Here is a 12334-nt window from a genome sequence, read left to right on the forward strand (position 1 = left end):
AATGATCTAAGGCTATTTAAGCCAAAATTTATTTTTTCAAGAAACAAATGTCTTTATTTTATTATTTACATTAATAAGCAAATACATTTGTGTTATTACAATGTAAAAGAGAAATCTTCAGATCTAATTGATAGATTAAGGAATATATTTTGGAACTTACCATAGTCCTTATTAGTTAATAAACCCATCAATTTCTTAAACTTTACCTCTCGCTGACAATATATTGAAGAAGATGTACTTACAAGACTAATTTATTTTGTTTGCTTTATTATGATATTTCAAAATCAGAAATACTGTATTGTTCAAACTGGAATAGAATACATTTTTTTTAACTTTAATGATGTATAAATAGTTTCGATTATTAATATTAAGGTTTTAGAGTGCATAGTACTGACCTAATATACAATGCCTAATTGACTATTTTAAACATTATTAATTATTGAAATTTGATAAAAATAGAGTCTTGAGTCTTGACTTTACTCTGTAACATACTCTTAATAATTTTGACACTGGTTGTGAGTTGTGACCTTAAGTTTAGATTTTTTGCACAGAGTACCTTTTTATATATTTTTTGTCTATGCCTAAACGGGTGTCAATCGTCGTGTCAATAACTCTGATTTTAGTGTTTGTTGTTTATTTATCGTTTAATCCTGTTTGTTTCTATTATTTTATTGTTTTGTGTATAAAACTTTGTAAAGAAACTTTAAAGGTACGTAAATTATATTTTTTAAATTGTTTAATCCTCCAATTAAAGACAGTTTGTAAACAGAAACATTCTGCAAATCTCATTCATTTTGAGCCATTATTTTATGTTTTTGGCTTGAAATATGCATAAAAATGAATAACGTCATTATAGTACAAAATGTTATTGTTGCATAAGTATCAATCTTTACTTATTAGGTCGAATCATTTAGTTTTTAACCCGGTTTCTTATCGGCCCTCGAGACAGCTAATGTTATACCATTGTAATTTCAATTTTCTAATCAGTCTGTATGGAGTCATCGTGCTTATGTTGCGAATTATATTAAATTGTTAATTTCGCATAATTTTTTAACTTGCTATAAAGGTATTTAGGTTGTTCTGATTTTATTATTACCTACTTGCATTTATTACATTTTATATTTATGCAATAGGTAGTAGACATACTATTTCAAATAGGAAGATATGTCTTTGTATGAAGTATGTTCTATTAGAAAGCATAACTACATGCATACAAACTAAATGTTTACTCTTTGTAATAGTGAGTGAATCCCATTATTATGTTTATTTAAATTTTTAGGTGTGTTTTTTATCACATATCACATCTTATGTTTATTAGGTGTGTTTTTTATATATCACGCATCACAAAACTTATATAAATGTGTAAGTATAATTTATTTAGACCATGTTTTATGGGCAGACTACAGCAACTTTTTAATTCATTTAAAATGTTTAGTCTATTTAACTCTTTGGTATAATTGACTAACCGGTTGGCTTGTTTGGTAGTGGCCCTATCTTCCAAGCCTGAGGTCGTGGGTTTGATTCCCACCTGGGGCAAATATTTGTGTGATGAACACAATAGATGTTTGCTCTGCGTCTGGGTGTTAATTATCTATATTAGTATTTATTTAAAATTATTTATGTATATTTATCAGCCATCTGGTTTCCATAACACAAGCAAAAGCTTAGTATGGGATCAGATTGTGCTGTGTGAAAATTGTCCTGAAATATTTATTTATTTATTTTTAATTTAATGAATACAATCAAAGATATTTTAAAATAATTCATATAGTATTAAATTATGTAGACCGTTCTGCTTACATCCTATGTTTTATTATCAGCAATGACTGAGTCACAAATAGAATGAGTATAATTAATCGTACTTTAGACCAAACAAGGCAATGACAATGATGTTTTTTATGAAGTTTAAAACATCTTCAGTATTGGATATTTAGTTTTTCTTCTTTATATTTATAAAATTCTTGTGTCACAATGTTAGTTATCATACTCTTGCAAAATGGCTGCACATCTCATGAAATTTTGTGTGCCTGTTGGGTAAATCTGTGATTCCGCCAACATCTTTTCTTAAAAGTTATGCCATTGTGATATTAAAGAATATGGCTACATAGCAATCAGGTATTTAAATGGGGCCGTTCAATAAAGCCTATTAATATTTAATAACATGTATCTACCTATAAAGTCAATAATTTTAAAACTAAATTTTGATTGATGTTTGTCTTATTAATAAGACAAAGCGAAACATTTTTTTCATCTTTTACAATGTTTAATTTTCATAATTTATGATTATAGATGTTAGGTTTAAATATGGGACATTGCGGCAAGTTAATGAAAAATTTTTAATTGGAAATGGTTTGAAATCTAAAATTAACTGAAATTACCACATATTTATTATTTCACTTTATTATTATTTCACTAAACTAATAACAATAACAAGTATAGATGTTAAGTATAGTAATTGCGATTTAAAAATATTATCTAAATTGTACTTATGGTTTAATTATGACGATATAATGAATGATACAATACACATACACATACTTAATATGTTTGATGAACTGAATTTTATTTTAAGTTTAAATGATTGGATTATTGCTAAGCTTACTCACATGGGTTTTTCTAAATGTGTCACCAGTTAGATAAAATGAGATAGATAGAAAATGAGTTCATACTGAACCCAGATAAGTACAGAGAAATGTTTTGGTGAAGTCCTTTGACATTGAGAAACATTGGTTCATTTATTAAAATAATTCTACATACTTTATCATTTTCATATACTTTATAATTAAGTATATGAAAATGATAAAGTATGTATTGAATTTAAATGTCCCTCATATTCATATTATAAGTAAGTAGGTACTATTAGGAAAGTTACCATATTACGTAAATATCGTAAAAAATAAACTTTTTATTGGCTTTCTTAAACAATTCTTTATGATTATTGCTTAAAATATCACTGAAAAACAAACCACGTCCTACTTTAATCAATTCATACAGTTTCCCTTAGAACGTAAACAGATAAACAACCAATAGACAGGCTGTATTTAAATCTCGTTATCCCATTGGCCCATTTCCCACGCGTTCGCGGAAGCGACGGTATCTGATTGATTCGATCGGTTTCTATAGCCTATTCGATTTGTATTTCGCAACGCTTTAATTAAAGTTGGTTAACGTGTTTGGTTACAGTTTCAGAGAGGAAAGATGCTAATGAATGGTACAAATGAAAGGAAAGCTTGTTTTAATCCAGTGATTTTATTATTTATTTATTTTAACATGTGAATTGTATTTATGATTTTGGAGTGTTTTCACACTGCGGGTTTATTAAAATTGCTTAAATTTAGAAAATGAAACATTTAAAGATAATGTTATAAAGTATCGTTTATATCTAACTGAATTTGGGGCTAAAATTAGTGTTAAATTTACCACTTATATTATACTTATATATAAAACCAGACTGCTAAAATTCAATTAGGTTTCGAAACTTTTTTTAAAGATAATCTTAAGAGCAACTTTTCGTTTTACAAAAAAAATTGAAATGTGGTCAAAAAAGTTGAGATTGCATTGAATAAATAGTAAATACATACATACAGGTCGAAATAGCGATGTTTTTGTTCATATAGAACATGGAAAGTAACGAGATTCCAGTACATTAAAAACTTAATTCTTACAGAGTTACAGTCAAAATGGCGGCAACAGCCTGATACGGGTCCATTTATTTCCGGTGACGTCACAGTGAAATGGGACACGCTTTAATGGGAAAATAGACTAGCCGGGTGTTTTATCGTGTTTGTTCGTGCATTGCCTAGATATTAAATAGGGTAAATGTAATAAGGACTGAGAACTAGGTATAAAATACTGATAGTAAGCATTTTAAGTGTACTTATACAACTATTTTTAAAAATATGTATTATGTTGGACGTAGGTATATGCTATTCCTGTTATCCTAGTAAAAGTTTATAGCGTATCATTAGTCTATAACTGGATTTTCTTTTTCCAGGTGTCTTCACTTCTTTCCCGTGACGCACCGATTGGTGAGTAATTTTATTTTCTGTAGGTACGATATTTATTTCCGAATGCAGTGGGGAATTTTACTCCAAATTTTATGTATCAGCTTACAAAGGGAGTGGCATTTTTATTGTAGGCTGAACCCTTTGTTTAAATCCATTTGCACCTTTTATTGGATGTTTTTCCGCTATCCGGTGACTGGGGTATACAAAGAGCAATGTCACGGTATTCGGAAATTCGTTTTCAATCAGGATTCACGTGACTCGTTGGTGATATTTGAAAAGAAACAAATTTTATATAGAGCAAATAACTTGCCGCCATGCAAGTGAATTGTCAAACTTTATTTTTCTTAACTCTATGTTCTTTTTGGTTCATGGAGGTATACTATCTGAGCCGCGATTTTGTCACCACAAAGTCACTGATGCGGTAATAACTAACACGTTTTTTTACGTATTTTAACTGACACATAAGCTAAATAGGACATGTCCAGAAATTCTGTAACCGATCTACTCATAGCTTAGTTAATAATTATCATAATTATTAAAATCTTTTAAAAATCAATATTCTCAATGGAGAATTAAGCTAAAATAAAACATTGTAGTGATTTCACAAAACAAAAGTCTATCAAGCTCATTTAGTCTCCGTAGGAATTGTCCATTCGTACCTTAACCGTCTTACTGTAACTGGTTAACGAAGTAAGATTTCTAATCACTTGTAATTTCTAGGCCAATCGAAGTGGAACACTTAGTCAAGTTTACACCTCCGATACCTTTTGAAATTGAAATTGTTATAAATAGTGCTTTGATGTGGCTTCCATTATGTTCGGAGTATTGTTCATTAAAGTACTCGTATCTGTGCCATAAAACTATAATATTTAAAATTAAGACGGGTCTTGTTCCATGTAATTTATCAAGTCTAATATATGTATATCTTGTACTTGTAATTTTACACATTACGCTTAAAATAAGACAATGTTCACAGTAGAGCAAAAAATCACATAAATTCTACCAAATAACATATTTGTGATGCTGAATTTAAACCGAATCTGTTCTACTGAACGTAATGAACCAGTATTTATCTCCCCAGTCGTAAGAGAACTAACTTCTACAGTTTTGGCTTCAATTGGTCTAACACGAACTGAAAACAACACACATAGAAAGTTTTTGTTCTGCGGTGTTGTGGTCTCCAGACATCTGACTCACGTACCCAACTTTATGGTGCCATTGTTTTTAATTCTAATCTGATCTCTTGTTTAACTGTTATTTTAATTAAACACTCTGTGTGTCTCTTGTTTATGAAGACGTTTACCGGAGTAACAGTTGGTAACAATTGAGTATTTGAATTAAATTTTTTTTTGTGATAAATGGAAAGATTATATATTAGTTTTATAACAAAACTGTTTTTATTTTTATTTTTTTGCAATAATTCAAAAGTTATTTCAAAATAAAAATTAGTCTTTGAATCCAGTACCTACCGAAGACACGCCATCAACTCGCGAAGCGTCACCCGAGCGCGTGTGACGTCATAATGTTAATTTTCACTCATTGCAGTTGATAGAACAATAAATATAGTTTGAAATACTTAACAGGATAATAAGGTAAATTTATGAAATTATTGTATTGTTACCGGGTTTTTATAGATAAGTATACAAAATTTAAATTAAATCCGTCGGTTTATAGTGGGTCTAAATCGAATCGAAAGGAGAATTGGTTACTTACAAACATATGTTTTAAGCTGATTCTGGCGATCCTTATCAGGATAAATTTATGATATTATTGTATTGTCATCGGACCTTGATAAGTGTTCAAAATTTGAACAAAATCCGTCGGTTTTAAGTGGGTCAAAATCGAGTCGAAACTTCGAAAGGATTCTGTTACATACAAACATACAGGTGAAGCTAATAAAAGCGTGTTAATACAGTGTTTTGATCTATTTAATTTTGTTGTCATTATTAAATTACATATTAAATATATTGATTGTTAATTATATTACTTAAATTTATATTAAAAATGGCGAACCTCAAAAGTTATCGTTTTGTACCATTATGTACGAATACTACAAAGGCAACTCCTGACAAAAATCGGTGATCATAAATATATCAACATCTATTCTTGATGATTCTTATTTTTTTCGTAACTAACTAACTAATTCGGAACCAACTAACAAATCGTATTTTAGCAATAAACTTTCAATAGGTATTATTGTCTAGTCACGTGTAATAGCCGTAAACGCTATGTACTGCAGTTAATACATAGCTATAACATTATGACGTCACAACTGTGGTGACCAGTCATGGCGCGTTTGTAGTCACGTGATTCTAATTAAAATTTCATCAATTTTTAATTGCTTATAATTAACGGAAAAAAATTTTTTTGAAGTTATTTGTATTAAATATCAATATTATTAATAATAATGTTTCAAAATACATAAAAAAAATCAATATTTTTTTTTTATTCAAATACTCAATTCTCACGATCAATAATTAGATTTGAAACTGTAATTATTGATATTACAAGTGTTACCGTGTCGTGGGAATTAACGGTTGGCTTTGAATCTCGGCGGTATTGTTAGTAATGTATAATCTGATAGCAACATCGTTTAGTCTATAACTGATGCTAATGAAATTGATATTAATTGTAGTGATGAAGGAGGACTCATAGATGCTATATTTTATTTTGGCTATTCTGTACGTAATGTAGGTGTACATTTGCATAGATGGCAAAGTGTTTGAAGTGAAACTTCTTTAGGCGCGTTGAGAGTAAAATTTCAAGATCGCGTCATGGCAATACCGTCACGTCATGGAGTTAGGCGACGATTTTGGTATATTTGAATCTTTCCAAAGCAGTTTTACTTCTGACTCGTGTGCTCGGCACACTCTTCTATATGTAGGAAACACTATTCTATACTTCATATTCCAAAACAAGCAGTAAATAATATATAAATTTATAAAGAATAGAAAAAATTCGATCACGAGGCGGGACTCGAACCCGCATCCTTTCGCGCCATTCCGGGGCGGATGCCTGACCAATTCAGCCACTCGTGACCCGCCAGAGCAATCGAATTTATTCTATTCTTTCAGTTTTATGTGTCTTAGGGACACACCGCGCGCCATCTATTGGGATGATTAACAACCATCTCAACCAATATGAAACACTTTTCAGTGAATACAATATTGTAACGATGGAGCACGACCTTTTTTGTTGAAATTGATATTTATTATTTTATGGCATTCAAATGCTTTATAAATATAAATTTATAAAGAATAGAAAAAATTCGATCACGAGGCGGGACTCGAACCCGCATCCTTTCGCGCCATTCGTGATCGAATTTTTTCTATTCTTTATAAATTTATATTTATAAAGCATTTGAATGCCATAAAATAATAAATATCAATTTCAGTAAATAATATGTTCAGTTCTCTAAACTTACATTTGCACAATAATTGTTATTAGGACATCTATGAGTGTCGCATTAATTCCCCTATTATCTAATCAGTATCTTGCAAAAACGCCGATTGTTATCACAACGACAATAACCTGTTATCTTAATCGTCGAAATGTTGAAGTAGAAAATGGTAAGCTGTTTGCAAACACAGCAGTTTTTATTTTTACAGAAAGCCCACTTCCATATACATACCATAGAGGACTCTTAAAATGTAGAGGGGTTTCTGATGGCAATTTTTTTAAGCAATGTCTACGGAGAAATATCGACTCTAAGTAGTCTGGAGATAGGGAGTGTATTTTTAACCTTCCATAATGAAATGATAGCCTCCGATGGATGATATTTTTGTACGGATATATTTGTTGATTTAGAAGCAGGTGAAGCCACTTCAGTTTTTATGTTTTTATCATTCTATTGTAGCTTTGGTAACTAGCAAACAGCATTACAAACGGATTGGAACCGTAAAGCCTTTGTGTGGTTCGCTCGGTTCCCACGCCACTGTGCGTTGGGCGTAACGCTCTTTTAGTGAGGATTAAAGATTTGTTTACACTGGATTATGGGATTAGAACTAGTTTGGATGAAAGGAATATCACGATGGCAATGATGGGAAAGAGGACTATTGGGTAAATTCTGGTAACAATGGATTGACCATCGCAGTTTCAAGTGTTTCTATAAATTGTAATGTTTCGCTATCAGAAGTGTACGTTTAAGTAGCGATTTAATAATTATGAGAAACATAAAGGAAGGATTTTTGGATTATAATAAAATCAAAGGAAAACAAATTATGTAGGCATTGAATGTAATAGACAACACTGCACATAAATCTACAAACCTCATGAAAAGTAAGGATGTAAAACAAAACGTAAAATCTCAATCCTAGACCAAACAAATAAATATTCGCTGTTATCCTCAGAAAAGGCCAGTCAATCAGCGCAAAACGAATGTACAGGCATCGCAAACAGCTTCGCTTTGTGCGAATCGCGATGAACACCATTCCAATCCAAACAGAATTAAAATACGATTGCGGTTAATGCGTTCCCTGAATTGAATTATGGCGGGAAACGAAATATATTTTGTCACTGCATTGTTGTGGACTCGAAATAAATGTCCCTCAAAGGAAGTGTCCTTAATGAGGATGGATTTAATTTTTGTTCACGAAATTGGAGATGACGTGTGAAGATGCCGCCCACTTAACGTTTACGGTCTATTAATATTTTCATTTAATCGTTTGAAGCTTTTATTGTTGACACCTTTTGTTTGGGTTATGAGGAAGTACTCGATATTGGGTGACTAATTTAGAATAATGATACATTGTATTATTTCCCTTTTATTTAAGAACAAACAATGATCATCTAAGTTCCTATAGAGAAGAAATTATTGCGTATTCTGTGTACATAAAAATATATAATACGACGAATATTAAAACGCGTCTAAAATGATATTGACTTTAAAATAGTGTTAACTGTTAAAACTATGAAAATGTAATCGTAGAAAATAAATAATGCCAATCGAGTTCAAATATTAATCTATACATAGTACATACGTAATTAAACAGGTATCGAATGTAATGAGTGCCATCTCGGATATCTTCGGAACTTGGAGTGTAATCCGAACCGTATTGAGTTTCGACTCTCATCTCGAACTCTGTTTCTGATAGTTTTGCATTTATACTATGAAGTGGCCTCAGAAAAGGCCAGTCAATCAGCTCTATCTCAGTTTTAATGTCGTGAATTATAATTTTTTTTTTCTGTTATTGGTATTGTGTTTGAATGAATTAATGAATTTTAGTTTACAATTTGGCAGCAATATCAGTAGTTTCAATACATATAAGTACATAATCATTATCTGTTTGAAAGATGTTTTTAAAATAAAAATAATAATCAAGTATGTGAAATTAAATGACTGTATTTCTGCATGTCCATAATTATTCTATTTTTGTTTAATCATTTAAAAAGTAAGCTATGTATAGGAGTGTATAGGTTATACGGAAGGTACACATTTTACTTATTTAAAGGTCATATTTCAACCCAAACTAAATTGTCTGTGGCACATGTCTTTGTCCGGTGGAAAAGGGATTGACATAACCACATTCAATGCAAAATCTGAACTTTCACATATAAAACGATTTCTTTTGTACGGGAAACGTAAATAATTTAAACCTTAGCATTAGGTTATTGTAAATATTGTATACGATGAAACAGCAACGATTTATATGTGCATACAATACGTAATTCTGTTTTATACCATTTATTTTAAAAACGAAATAATAAATTTATAAAGAACTGTTAATTTTCACGGAATCCCAAATTACCCTCAACTGCGTCGATTCAATTTAAAATAATTCCAGATTTAAGATATGACATTCATTAGCCCACTGGAGGTTGAGGTGAACGGACGTTAGATAATTATGCCTCGCGGCGTAGCACGCGATTATCTCGACATAGTGTAAGTAGGAGGTACTTTAATAATGGTTATAAATTTGTACGCAATGCTTTAATTACTGTTTATGTCATGTTGGAGAGTTATTTATTATAGGGAAAAAGACGCAAGTGGCCTGCCTTGGGATAGTTACCGAATTCGTGGCGTGCCAAATCGTAAAGATATGTATTCATAATTGATATAATTAATCGAAATTATGAGAAATTTTAAATTGAGGAAGTTATCACAAAAAGGGATAAATTAATAATCGTTTTAAAACCCGTTTTTAGTCACGATATTTCAAATTATTGAACTCCTCAAGAAATAATTTGACCAATCATTATTTTGTAGCCACATAATACGAACAAAGTGAATGATGATATATTTATATCACTTAAAGTAAAGTTGATAGTCGTTTATATGTCTAGTGCGCTAAAAGTCCCGTATTCAAGACAAAAAACAACCTTGCACGTAGAGTAAAATCGATCAGTGAAACAGACGTGAAATTAGCTCCAGACCCTATATGGATAGGAACCATTTTTAATCTTATTGCCATAGCTTTCTGGGGCATATGCACTTGTACCGGTGAAATATTGCCAATATATCCACACTATCGAATGTCACTGTACGAGTACACGTTTTAAAAATTAACGCTTTTAGTACAATTACGTTCGGCTTTTACTCTGAGGTAATTCAATGCTTTCAGCCATAGACAAATGGGACTGGAATGCTTTGGAAACAAAGTCTTTGACTGTTGTTGCAATCGGGAGCCTTTTATTTGTGTTTGCTGAGTCCAGAGTGCATATTTGCTGAGGATAAATGTATCCTGATATTTGGTTATTCCTTTAGAGAGCGGATACGCAATGTCCTTCTTAAGATAAATCTTTAAAAATAGGTACTCCAGTCCTTACTGTGTCGTGTATGACACTGTTTTACTTAAACCTGAAAGTTTATTTGGGCAAGAAATTATTCTTCACATCTTCTTGTACTAAAAACATTATATTAACATATTTATATAAAGAATCAAGTGTTTACTTCACTTCTTTTTGGTTCAATTTCTGCAAGTTTCGAAGTAGGTTCGAAATTGTTCTTTAAAACATGTTATTGAATGGGCAAAAAACGTGAACGAAGTTAAATATACTACCGTATAGCTCCCGTTAAGCATGTACGTTACATAAAAACATTATCGAATTATTTGAAATATAGGCGGGTGATTTTTTATCAACGGCCAATTCGATTCGGCATACGAATTGCTGTTTAAGATCGCATTGCAATTAATTTGGCAATTTTGGCGCATTTTTTCCATCAAAATTGCATATAGAATACGTTTATGAATCGCATACGTAATTATTGTACGGTACAGTTGTCGGGAGTGTACGAAATTGGAAGCGAGTGTTTTGTGGCCGATCGATTTAAAATCATTCAGTGAACGTAACGGCATTTATATTATGCACATTTGACGAAATGATGTGGAAGAAATACAAACTTTTAAATCAAACATAATAAGAATATAGACAAGAGATTCAACATTTTTCAATCAAGCATGAAGAAAAGAAGATATCATGACCATCCAGCCTATAATATCCTAATTTTGAATGTCTCTTTGATGTTATAATCTGATTCAAGCAATCATACTGGAAAATAACGAAGTTCATATTAACGTGTAAAAGCAATCCCAGTAAATTAATTTATAATAATCTGAAGTAAATAAAGCACGGTTATGTTTGGAAAATAATCTTACATCTAACATCTGTTGGATGTTTTGGTTTAGAAGAAACAGCTTTTGATCAAGACATGAATATAGATTTGTATCGAAGATAGAATTATGTACCTACGTCTACACATACTATACCTACTTAGATGTTTTATACCACATTATAAAATATCAGGGACGATAAACTCTTTTGTTATTATTTTTAGATAGCCAGCTCATTGATAATTGTCTCGCTTTACACTAACGTCGGAAGAAAGATAATTACGTTATAATGAACACGATAAAATATTTATGTTGTACAATGTGCGCGTTGGTGGGTGGAATTTGCGAATTTAACATGGTTGTGAGGACAGAAGCGGAGGCGGATAGATCTGACCAGGAGCATCGATTGGCGTACCGTCTCCCCACTATACAATTATAGACCTTATGCCTCTACCCCAGGGTTCAAATTTATTTAGTGCCAAAGGGAGTTAGGTCGTAAGGGTTTTGGTGGGGGTTGGGTTCCACGCGGCAGCCTGGAAGCCGCAGTGCCGCGCCGGACGCCGGCTACGATGCACGTGTGTCGATGTCATTTATTTATTTAAAAACATGCGACCGTAGCGGTAGCTTTCGTTGACGTGTTTTATAAAAGGAGTTGTGGTGTTGTTTTGTATGTGATGTGATAATGTGAGGAGTGTTTATGTAGGTATTGAATGGTTTATGTGTTTGTGGCTTATATTTCCACTTGTTTTGAGTGTTGAATGTGTCTTCCCGTGAGGT

General features: G+C 31.6%; 1 protein-coding gene across 4 annotated transcripts in view; it reads left to right on the top strand.

Annotated features, from left to right (window-relative positions):
- The first annotated feature begins 579 nt into the window (after positions 1–579).
- Positions 580–12334, top strand: part of Fak (protein tyrosine kinase 2 Fak) — a 153842-nt gene continuing 142087 nt past the window's right edge. For 2 of the 4 annotated variants that reach the window (XM_089710765.1, XM_089710766.1), the window contains exons 1-2: positions 580–709; positions 3995–4028. The gene's annotated coding sequence lies outside the window, so the exon portion shown is untranslated. Of the gene's footprint in view, positions 710–3994; positions 4029–12089; positions 12261–12334 lie in introns of those variants that run through there. The other 2 variants (XM_089710764.1, XM_089710763.1) reach the window with 2 other exon arrangements.

Source organism: Colias philodice, chromosome 25 (genome assembly GCF_061535455.1).
Source record: "Colias philodice isolate Cphi_HAF_F1 chromosome 25, ilColPhil1 Martin Lab GWU primary, whole genome shotgun sequence".
NCBI classification, from domain to species: domain Eukaryota; kingdom Metazoa; phylum Arthropoda; class Insecta; order Lepidoptera; family Pieridae; genus Colias; species Colias philodice.